This window comes from Lucilia sericata, unplaced genomic scaffold, assembly GCF_015586225.1.
Source record: "Lucilia sericata isolate MDLA Ls3-8-SP2 unplaced genomic scaffold, ASM1558622v1 Contig000109F_arrow, whole genome shotgun sequence".
Taxonomy (NCBI): domain Eukaryota; kingdom Metazoa; phylum Arthropoda; class Insecta; order Diptera; family Calliphoridae; genus Lucilia; species Lucilia sericata.
Genome location: NW_023994141.1, coordinates 106,054 through 117,500, shown reverse-complemented (window position 1 = coordinate 117,500; position 11,447 = coordinate 106,054).

Here is an 11,447-nt window from a genome sequence, read left to right as displayed (position 1 = left end):
GTTTGTAAAAAGGACATTGTGTTCGCTGAATGTATTTTTGTATGTTCAGAAACTCGGTTTCCTGGACGTTTGTAATTCCTAAGAATTTTCCAATCAGTGTTCGTGAGAAATGTTATATCCGAAATAATATCACTTCCAAGATATTTGGATCTAACTTCGACTATTGCCTGACAGTGGCAAACAAAGTGCCCCATAGTTTTTCTGTCCTCGCCACATGCTCTACATTCGTCTGAATCCGCACGTCCAATTTCGTATAGCTGTGCCCGTAATCCTGTGTGTCCACTCAGAATACACACCCAACGGATCTTTGTGGTTCTACTCACCGTTTCCTTATTCAAGTTGCCTTATAGGATTCTCTCACCCATATTTTTAATTCAATCTTCGTTGCGTCGAATGGTTTGCCTTCGTCAGGTTAACTACCTTGAGCTCTCTTCTCTTTAAAGCTAATACATTCGCTCTTTCGTTGCCAACAATTCCCGAGTGTAAACCTTACCTCTGGGTGAGTATTCACTTAAAGGTTTCTTATAATGCAATAGTGGCCTCCGGTAGGCTAGTGGTTCGATTCCCTCCTGAGGCACTGGTTAAGGAGCGCACAACAGGCCCGATAGAGGCCTAGGTGTATTTCTTCGGATTTCATGTATATACATCCTCCTTTCAATCTAACTAACTAACTATAATGCAATACGTTCTTAGATTTAACTTTATCACCTGATATTACCCTAATTGCCTTCTAGCTGTAGGTTAATATGTTAAGCCCTGTTCGCCCAATGTATATAGGAATCCAATTTACGCATTCTGTTATTGTTTTGACTTCTCACTGGAAGCTTGTGTGGTGATTAGGTAAATTAGTTAGTTAGTTAATTAGTTAGTTAGTTAGTTAGTTAGTTAGTTAGTTAGTTAGTTAGTTAGTTAGTTAGTTAGTTAGTTAGTTTGTTAGTAGTTAGATAGTTAGTTAGTTAGTTAGTTAGTTAGTTAGTTAGTTAGTTAGTTAGTTAGTTAGTTAGTAGTTAGTTAGTTAGTTAGTTAGTTAGTTAGTTAGTTAGTTAGTTAGTTAGTTAGTTAGTTAGTTAGTTAGTTAGTTAGTTAGTTAGTTAGTTAGTTAGTTAGTTAGTTAGTTAGTTAGTTAGTTAGTTAGTTAGTTAGTTAGTTAGTTAGTTAGTTAGTTAGTTAGTTAGTTAGTTAGTTAGTTAGTTAGTTAGTTAGTTAGTTAGTTAGTTAGTTAGTTAGTTAGTTAGTTAGTAGTTAGTTAGTTAGTTAGTTAGTTAGTTAGTTAGTTAGTTAGTTAGTTAGTTAGTTAGTTAGTTAGTTAGTTAGTTAGTTAGTTAGTTAGTTAGTTAGTTAGTTAGTTAGTTAGTTAGTTAGTTAGTTAGTTAGTTAGTTAGTTAGTTAGTTAGTTAGTTAGTTAGTTAGTTAGTTAGTTAGTTAGTTAGTTAGTTAGTTAGTTAGTTAGTTAGTTAGTTAGTTAGTTAGTTAGTTAGTTAGTTAGTTAGTTAGTTAGTTAGTTAGTTAGTTAGTTAGTTAGTTAGTTAGTTAGTTAGTTAGTTAGTTAGTTAGTTAGTTAGTTAGTTAGTAGTTAGTTAGTTAGTTAGTTAGTTAGTTAGTTAGTTAGTTAGTTAGTTAGTTAGTTAGTTAGTTAGTTAGTTAGTTAGTTAGTTAGTTAGTTAGTTAGTTAGTTAGTTAGTAGTTAGTTAGTTAGTTAGTTAGTTAGTTAGTTAGTTAGTTAGTTAGTTAGTTAGTTAGTTAGTTAGTTAGTTAGTTAGTTAGTTAGTTAGTTAGTTAGTTAGTTAGTTAGTTAGTTAGTTAGTTAGTTAGTTAGTTAGTAGTAGTTAGTTAGTAGTTAGTTAGTAGTAAATTCGGAATAAAATATTAAGGCTAATTCGGAAACAAAAAAACAGGTCTAATAGATATAATTACTAGACTCCTTCTAAGTCATGCAGGCGTTATGTAGTACTCATTGAAGTATAAGTTCTTGTATAAGTACAAGTCATTGCCATGTTTTGGAATCGTTTAACCCTTAACTATAAAAAACACAAATTTCTTTAAATTTTTTTGCATACTTTTATTTGAAATGTTATTTTTAACAAATTTTTTTTAAACATTAACAATTCTTTATTTTATTTTTAAATTATCAGCATTCGTATGTTAATTTTTTTGTGTTTTATTTATTTTTTTATTAGTATTAGACAAATTTTGAAATACTATTATTACTCTTACATATTTTTTGGTTTTGTTAATTTATTTTTTTATATTTTTTTGTTTTATATTTTCGTATATTTAATAAAAATTTCATTAATATTAACATTAAACTACTCTGTATGTTTTGTGGGATGTTAAGTTTTTTTTTTGTTTTGTCTTAATTTTTAATATAAATATAAAACAAAATCATAATTATAATAATAATAATAATTGTGTTATGGCGCGCTACATACATTTTTGTTTAAATTTGTTTATTTTATAGGCGAAAAGATTATGTTTTTTATTTATTGTTAAATAAATATTTGATTTTTATTTAATTTGTTATAGTTTAAAGAATAAAACTAAAATAATAAATAATTGAGTTTATTTTTTTATTTATATAAATTTGAATGCTGTTATTGTTAAAAGGAGTGAGTGAGTGTTTATGGTTTGGGCTGTGTTTGTTAGATGTGTTTATTTGAAAGTGCAGCAAATAAATAAAATTACAAAAGCCTTTTCCTTAATAAATGTTTATTTTTTATTATTAATCTAAGTGTTTTTTTTATCAGTTTTATTTTAATAATTAAATAAAAAAGTATTTAATCTATCTAAACAGTTAAAACGTTTTATTTTTTTATGTTTGCCTAATGAATTTGTTTTTGTTTTTATTTTTACTTTTGTTTAATCAGACTACGTTCTGAACGATTTAAGGGGGATTTTTTTTTTTATATAAATTGTGTTTGTGTTTATGTGAAAGTGTTTTTTATTTTGTTTTTTTTATTATAATATCGTACGAGTAAACATGATTTCATCAAGGTTCACAACATCCAGAGTTTTTTCTATTATGATTTGTTTTTTGTTTTATATTTTTAAATTTTAATGTTTTATTATGTTTAAGTTTTTTTTATGTAGCCTTTTTCTATAAAATGAGTTTCGGTTTTATTATTTTACGTATTCGCTTAGAAAAAATAAATATTTAATCGAAGTTTTGTTGTTTTTATTTATTACGAATATTTGGCAGAATTTTTCAGATACAAATTTCTCTTTTATTTTATTTAATTAATTTTTATTTTTAATATTTTGTTATATTTTTGCTTGTCTTTTTCTTTTTTCACTTATTTTGTTGAATTTCAAAAGTCATTAGAATTTGAGTATTCGTTGGCATATTGTGTAGCTAGATTTTGCAGTTTTTTTGAGTTTTATTTTAATTAAACTTTTTAGGTGAATAATTGCAAAGTATTAAATAATTGGATTTTTTCATATTGTTAATTTGAATAATTAAAAATATACCAAGTGTTTAAAGTTTATTTAAATTAGTTTTACATTTTAGTAGGCTTTAGTTCATTACAGTGTGTTTGAAAAGAGGCAAATCTGGTTTGATGTAGTGAGATTCCATTAGTTTTTGCTTTTAACCTTCTAACCTTTCTAAAACTAGTCCTGAATCACAACATCTTTTAAAGAAAACAAATGACGCTATAAATCCGACACTTCATGCTGGTTGTTGGTTGAAATCCAAATCGCTGGAAGATAATATTGTTCAAAGCATTAATTAGGCAAAGTGTTAATTTTCACAAGGGCTGATAGTGAGTCGGCCTCGATGATATTACGTCGTCAAGACCGGTAATCACACAAAGTATGTAGCTTAAGGAAACTTCGCCTTTCAAACGATCGACATTTGAGAGAAACAGTACTAATCAAAGGTTTAGGACTGGAGTTTAAATATATATATTTCAAATTGTAAAATTTGGGGGGTTTATATCGTTTTATTACTTCGTTTTACGTTGTGTCATCACATTCGTGATTATACGATCACGATATTCGAAATCATACAATTTTTCAGAAAGATCGTTTGTAACTCTTTACTAGGAAACTATCTCTCTCGCGGTACGGAGTTTCTCGTACTCGGAAACTCGTTTTGTTTTGTTATTTTTCTCATTCGTACAAAAACAAATCAATACAATTAACACGTAGTTTCTGAAACAAAAGTTTCTATGTGTAGACAATAAGGAAACTTTAAAAGAGAATTAAGAAAAAGTTTCTCAACTAAAGTTTTCGTGTGTGGACCGTCACTAAATATATCGGCAAAGTAACGACCGGAACTCGGTCAAACATGTTAATGACTTGTTCTTACTAAAAAACTTAATTATCAATGATGAGTATATACCGCCTGCATTACTTAGTAGGAGTCTAGTGTTGACTTATAAATAACTATATACGTAAGTTCTACTCTTTGGCCTTGGCATTTTGGTTTTCGAAAACTAATTGAAAAAGTCGATACATTGGAATTGTAGAAATGCTCTTAGGGACATTATGATACTGTTTACTACTGTGTTGGATGTCGGGGCACTATAATGTGCATGGTAGACTAGGTACGAACCTTGACATAGATGAAAGGGATTGAAGTGTGAAACCTTCCATCATCTGTCACTATTATAGATTGATTTTCGAAAGAGTCCGTAACATCATCAACCAGTCCTTGAATAGTAGAAAAGATTGCAAATTTTCAAAAGTCTTATGGCCGATCCTTGATGTTAGGACTACCAGGATACTTATAGGAAGCTGTCTTAGGAGTCTCACAGGGATTTTAACCGCCCCTTGCTCAGTTAAGTTATTTTTCAGTAATTGGGACAGTAATATTGCAGTATATGCGAAGATGCTGAGGAATTACAGACGGTTGAGCACTTACTTTGCCACTGTCCTCTAATACAGAATCTCAGGTTGAAATGGCTATGAAATAAGTTCCATGACGAACTGTGGGGGAAATTGGGGGTTTCAGACCTCGAAGTCTACTAGGTTTTATCAGAGGAATTAGTCATCTCTTCGACTGGATTTTATAGGGAGTTTTATATTCTTAAACAACGGCTTCCTTTATGAATCGTTTCTGTAGAACTTTAGGTTTTTTGAAACGTTGTAAGACATACTTCACTCCATCTGATCTTCTTACTATTTACACCATTACATAGAATATAACTCACATGTATGGGCCGGACCTTCGAAGTCTATTTTGGACCGCGTACAGTAGAGGGCAAAGGTACTTTTTAGTGACAGTAGAGTATCCAACTCTATTGATTCACTGGAGCACCGTCGCAACGTGGGGTGTATTTCACTGTTCTATCGATACTATAATGGAATGTGTTGCTTTGACATTAGGAAACTTGTTCCCGATACCCGTATATTTTTACGCCACTTTCGGTGTGAAAAGATTTAAATCAAATGTCCACAAACACTACTTCCTATATCCTCCCACAACCTATTTTCCTAGTTCCAGCACAATGCACTGCTTGAGTAGGGGCCATCCCCTGAGAGATGGTCCAGGATAAAAAAATGTACTGTTTGTAAACGGGAGAGAAGACTCTCCTCACTTTTGTAAGCGAGAGCAGAGACAGTTGTCATTTTACTGTAACCAAGTTATATAGAGAGTAGATACTAAAAAGCGAAAAAGCTTCAATGCCATGTATTGACTCCTTTGGACTAGTTTTCTGACTGAATTATTTTCTATTTGGGTTGTGGGTGTCTAGTGATAACCCTAAGTATAAAACAAATTTTTATTTTACAAATGGTTTATTAATCAAATTTTGTATGGAAATTTTGTTTTATAAACCTTTTTTAAATAAAATATAGTTTATGAATAAGGAGGTAAATATTTAGTTCTGGACTACAGGGAATTTATAATTTTTTCAATTCTTAACTGTCAATTACAATTACTTGTTATATGTAACTGACCAATTCATTATTACTTCCAATTGTAATTGATGTTTTACGAATTACAATTACTTTTAATTGTAATTTAGGTTTTATTAATTACAATTATATGTAATTATGAGTGATTCACCATTACAAGTAATTATAATTGTCCAAATTTCAAATTACTTCAAATGTAATTGTAATTGAAAATGTAATCATTACCCTGTTAACAAGGAATTTGTTTAAGATCAAGGACTATGCAGCCAATCACTGATACAATTACAATAAGATTAAGTAATGCAAACAGCAGAGATTAATTTCTTTTTAAACCCACTGCATTTACTGTACTCATATTAAACTTTTCTCTTGGCTTAAGGCAATATCATGAAAATAAATTTGTTATCAATTATATAATTTTTTTTTAAATTGCAAAAATATTTAGCCCATTTTAACGAAAAAGGAAATATATTTTTTTTTTTGTTTTTTTAATAAAACAAGTCATATTTTTGTTTTTGGGTTTTTCTTCATTTCTTTTAATAATTCGGCGGAATTTTGTTAACATTTTTTAAAATTAAATGCGAATTTTATCCACAATTTTCTTTTTTCTTTTTTTTATAATTTAAACAGTGTATTTTTTTTTTTTGTGTTATAATAATGAATGTTTAATATGTACGTTTAAATTTAAACTATTATAATTGTTATAAAAATTAAATTATTTTAAACTAATTAATAACAATGTCCTCATGCTAATGTGTTTGTTAGTTTTTTGTGTTTTAATGTGTTAAAAGCTCGTAATTTGTTCAAACTAAAATTGGAAATTCTATTTATAATACACAAGCGAGCAACTAAAGCCAGGGGGGGTGTGTAGAATTTTTGGAGTAAGAAGTTATTTGGTTTTTAGGCTAGTTCCTAGTTTTAAATTTAAGTACTAGCTGGGGGGGGGGGGGGGCTTTTTAGGCTTCTTTATAGATGGCATTTTGTCTTTAAAAGATATATTTTAAGGTTTTTTCTTTCTCTCTATTACCTTTAAGACTTTTTTTGGTTTAGTTTTTGTAATTTGTTGTTTTACTATGAATATTGCTTTTTATCAATGAATATTCCTGCATTTAGTTTTTTTTTTTCTTTAAATTTATTTACTGAAAAAAAATGTTTTTGGTTTTTTTTATAAAATTGGTGTTAAGCTTTATATTTTCTTTTGTTTTGTTTTTATTTTTGCTTAATGCATTTATTAATTTTAAATGTATGTAGATCGTTCTATACGTTTGAAATATTTTTCTTTATTTTATTTAATGTTTTTGGTTTATTTAAGCTTTATTGGCATGTAATTTGTTTTAGATTATTTTATTTTAAATTTTACTCCTTTATGGTATTATTTATTTAAATTGTATTTTATGTTGAAGGTAAAAATGTTTTTTTTTTTTTTGTTTGTTTGGTATTTTGTAATTTATTTAAATCTAATGTAAGTTATTTTATTTATTTTAAATCTAATGTAATTTATTTCTTTTTTTAAATAACAAGTTATGGTCATTTAAAACAAACATTCTAAATACTACAAAGCTGTTTAGTTAATTGCTCCCTGCAAAACTCTGTAACAGCAAACAAAGTTTTTAAACAGCTGTTTGTTATTAAAGTTTGCTGTGACCAAAGTTTTGTAAGATCAACTAAATATTTGCCCAAATTCTTGCTTAAGCTTTATATTTCCCGTTATTTTTATTAACCTGACCATAACTTTTTTTGTTTATTAATATTTCTTCCTTATTGTGTTTTAAATGTCTGTGAAAGTGAACAATATTTTTTGAATGAAGTGTCTTTTATAAGTGTTTGTGTGTCTGTTAATTGTGTCTGATTAAAAATGTTTTATTTTTTAATATTTAACTATTGCGTTTTATGTAAAATTTGTCGTATATTTTTATTTATTTTTTTTTTTTAATTTTCATAGTATTTTTTTCATTTTCTATATAATTAATTTATATATTGTTAAATTACGTTAAAAAGTTTTTTTTGTTTATTTTATTTTTTTTTATCATTTTTCTTGTTCGTGATTTCTATACGCGTTGGCAGTGTTTTCATTGAACAAATATCCAAAAACTTAGAAGCTTTTTTTTTTGGTTTTATTTTCTGTTGTTGTATAGTGTATTGACAGGATTTTAAATGTATGCATTCATTCGTTAAATAGTCAGTAAACATATAAAAACGTTTTGTTTATATTAAATAGTAATTTAAATAAATTAATAAATGTGTTTTATTTTAATTAAACTCATATTTAAAGTTAGTAATAATATATTTGTTTTGCGATTTTTTGAATTATTTACAAAATATTTACATAAACTTTTTTTTTCTATCACAAGCAGAGGAATTACAGCTCTATTCTTTTGCCAGCTTTTTATGGCGACATCTTCCATTCAAAATTTTCCCACGCTTCCATAAGTCCTTGTGCTAAGTCTTTTGAAACCTTTTGCTTATTTGCAAAAGTCATGACACGTTTTAAAATTCATGGATTTGTTGATGTGTTCTTCTTTTCCTTTTTTTGGAGAATGATCTCTACGACAAAATACTAAGGATTTTTGTTTATTTTTATTTAATAAACCTAGTTTTGAGTTAAAGCTCAAAATTCCAGGCACCTAAGTGTTTTGTAAAGTTCATTCAATATGAAATTTGACTTCGAATGGAAGATGTCGATCAAATATCAGGAATCTTTCTGTATAATTTTTGACATTAATACAACTTCAACTGAATCATATGTTTCTACGTCTATATCGTAATCATACTCCCTTGGAATCGAGTATTTTCGAAATGGGGTTCTAAATTCTACATGAAGGATGCAAATTCCGATAGATAGATGTCTTTGAATAGAGCCATTTCAGATTAATTGTCGTGGAATTAATATTTCAATCATTATGGACATTGCAAGAACATCGTAAGACGTTGTAAATTCCACCTGAGGAATGCAATTACCGGTTGATAATGCGGTTCATCAATGACAGTGACTTTGAATCGAGCCATTTCACATTAATTGTCATGGAATTAACATTTTAAACATTATCGACATTTCAAGAACTTCAAAAGACGTTCTAAACTCCACCGGAGGAATGCGAATTCCGGTAGATAAAGTAGTTCATAAAAAACAGTGACTTTAAATCGTGCTATTTCACATTAATTATCATGGAATTAACATTTCAATCATCGACATTTCAAGAACTTCGTAAGGCGTTCAAAATTCCTTCTGAGGAATGCAAATTCCGGTAGATAAAGCAGTTCATCAAAGACAGTGACTTTGAATAGAGCCATTTCAGATTAATTGTCGTAGAATTAACATTTCAATCATTATGGACATTTCAAGAACATCGTAAGACGTTCTAAATTTCACCTGAGGAATGCAAATTCCGGTAGATAAAGCAACCATCAATGACATGTGTGAATCGAGCAGGTTCAGATTGATTGACGAGGAATTAATATTTCAATCATTATTGACATTTTAAGAACTTCATAAGACGTCCTAAATTCCACCTGAGGAAAGCAAATTCCGGCTGGTAAAATAGTTCATTAATAATCGAGAATGAACCGATTAATTGTCGTGGAATTAACAATTCAATCATTATGGACATTTCCAGGCTGATAAAGCGGTACATCGGTGACAGAGAGTGATTCGAGCCATTTCAGACTGACATTTTAAGAACATCGAAATACGTTCGTCTAGATCGTAAAAGTGGGTCGATTGAATAACAACTATTGACATTTCAAGAACTTCGATCCGGTTGATAAAACAGTTCAAAATTCTCCTCTAACTGATAGAGTCGAACAATTTATAGGAAAATGTTTCAGAATATAAAATTTATTGCTAGATCTTTTAAAGATATTAGTTTCTCTTAGGTAACCTTGGATCGTATCGAAACAGATATACATATACATATGTTATTAATTCACTCAATATCTTAGACTTGACTTTTAATGCAGTAATATTCACTTCCGAATTACCTATTTCACTATCTATCGATGTACAGTATAAATCGGAAACAAAAATATATTTGTTTCTCTAATAGACATACCGATAGAGGACCTCGAATCATATCGAAACAGATATACAACCTCTTACTAGAAATGGCCGAATACTCACAATGTATTTCGCTTGTATTCTAAGAGATGCGGACTGTGATAACGATCATTTCCGAACTACTTATCTCACGAGCTATCGATGTATATATCGGAAACCAAAATATATTATTTTCTCATAGATATTACACCGATTGATTTCCGGTAGAAAAAATATATGTATAGATTTTCGATAAAGGACCTCGGATCGTATCGAAATAGATATACAAGAAGTTACTAGAAACGCCCGCAATTCTGGCTGTTGTTAGAACTACAGCGGTATCGTCTTTTTAAGGCTTTAGAAAGCCAGATATCGTAAATATATTTCGATTGATTTTTTAGACGTTTTCGAATTTGGTCATTCTGGAACCCTGTGTTGTGTAAATAAATCAATCATCGCAATCTCTTTGGAAAATTTGAATCTCTTCCGTAACTATATATCACAATAAGGCTTCGGGTCGTTTCAAAAAATAAATACATAGATCCAAATATCGTGGCGTACTACATATTGTCTTAAACGTTTTTTTAACATAGATTTGCAGTTAACAGAGTTGTATTACTCAAAAACAGAGTTGCATTTAAATGCTAAATTTTTGCCAATGAGAAGTTTCCAAGAGAATAGAGCTGCATGCTAAAACTTGTCGTTATATTTAAACTCTGCTTGTGTAACTAACGTAAGTTTAAACGTTCTTTAACTTTCTTTTTTTTTTATAAATTTTTAATTTTTTTTTGTGTGATTTTTTTATATAGAAGCTTTTAAGAACAATTGAATATTAGAGAGAGTGTGTGTATGTGTGAGTGTATTATGTGTAAATGTGAAAGAGTTTTTGAAAAAGAGAGTTTTGTGAGACTTTTTACAATTTTCATTCGTTATTTTTTATAAATTTTTTTTGTATGTTTTTCTTCGAGTATCAATGTAGTTTAGCAATAGTTTGTTTTTGTTTTTCTTGAGTTTATGTAAATAAAAATAATAATTATAATAATAATAAAAAAAAACTTCACATGCATTAATGCAAAAATTTTAGAATTTATGTTAATCATTTTAAGTTCAGTAAAGCTGATTTTGATGCTCAGTATATTTTGCTTTTCTTGTTTCCTAAAAACAGTTGTCTCTTGTCTGAAACATAATCAGTTTTTAAAAGCCATTATCATTTGTGTTCTATTTTAACTGCTTGGCCTATTCAATTCAAACAATTGAAATTGTTTAGTTGTCTTTACTAAAAAAATTTTAAGCAGGCTTTTTTTTAATTAAGTTTTGTATTGTTGTAATGTGTGTGTTTTTTAAGTTTGTTTCGTTTACGAGAAGCTGTTACATTTTGTTTATGGTTCTTAAGCTTTAAAAAAAAGTACAATAGTTTTGTTCGTTTGTATGTTTTTAGTTAAGCTAGTCTTTTTTTTCTTTTTTGTTGGTTGTTTTAAGTTGTCCTTGCCTTAGTTTTTTGTTAGCGAAAGTTTTTGGTATTTTTGTTTTTAGTTAATTTGTTGTTAATAAATGCTTC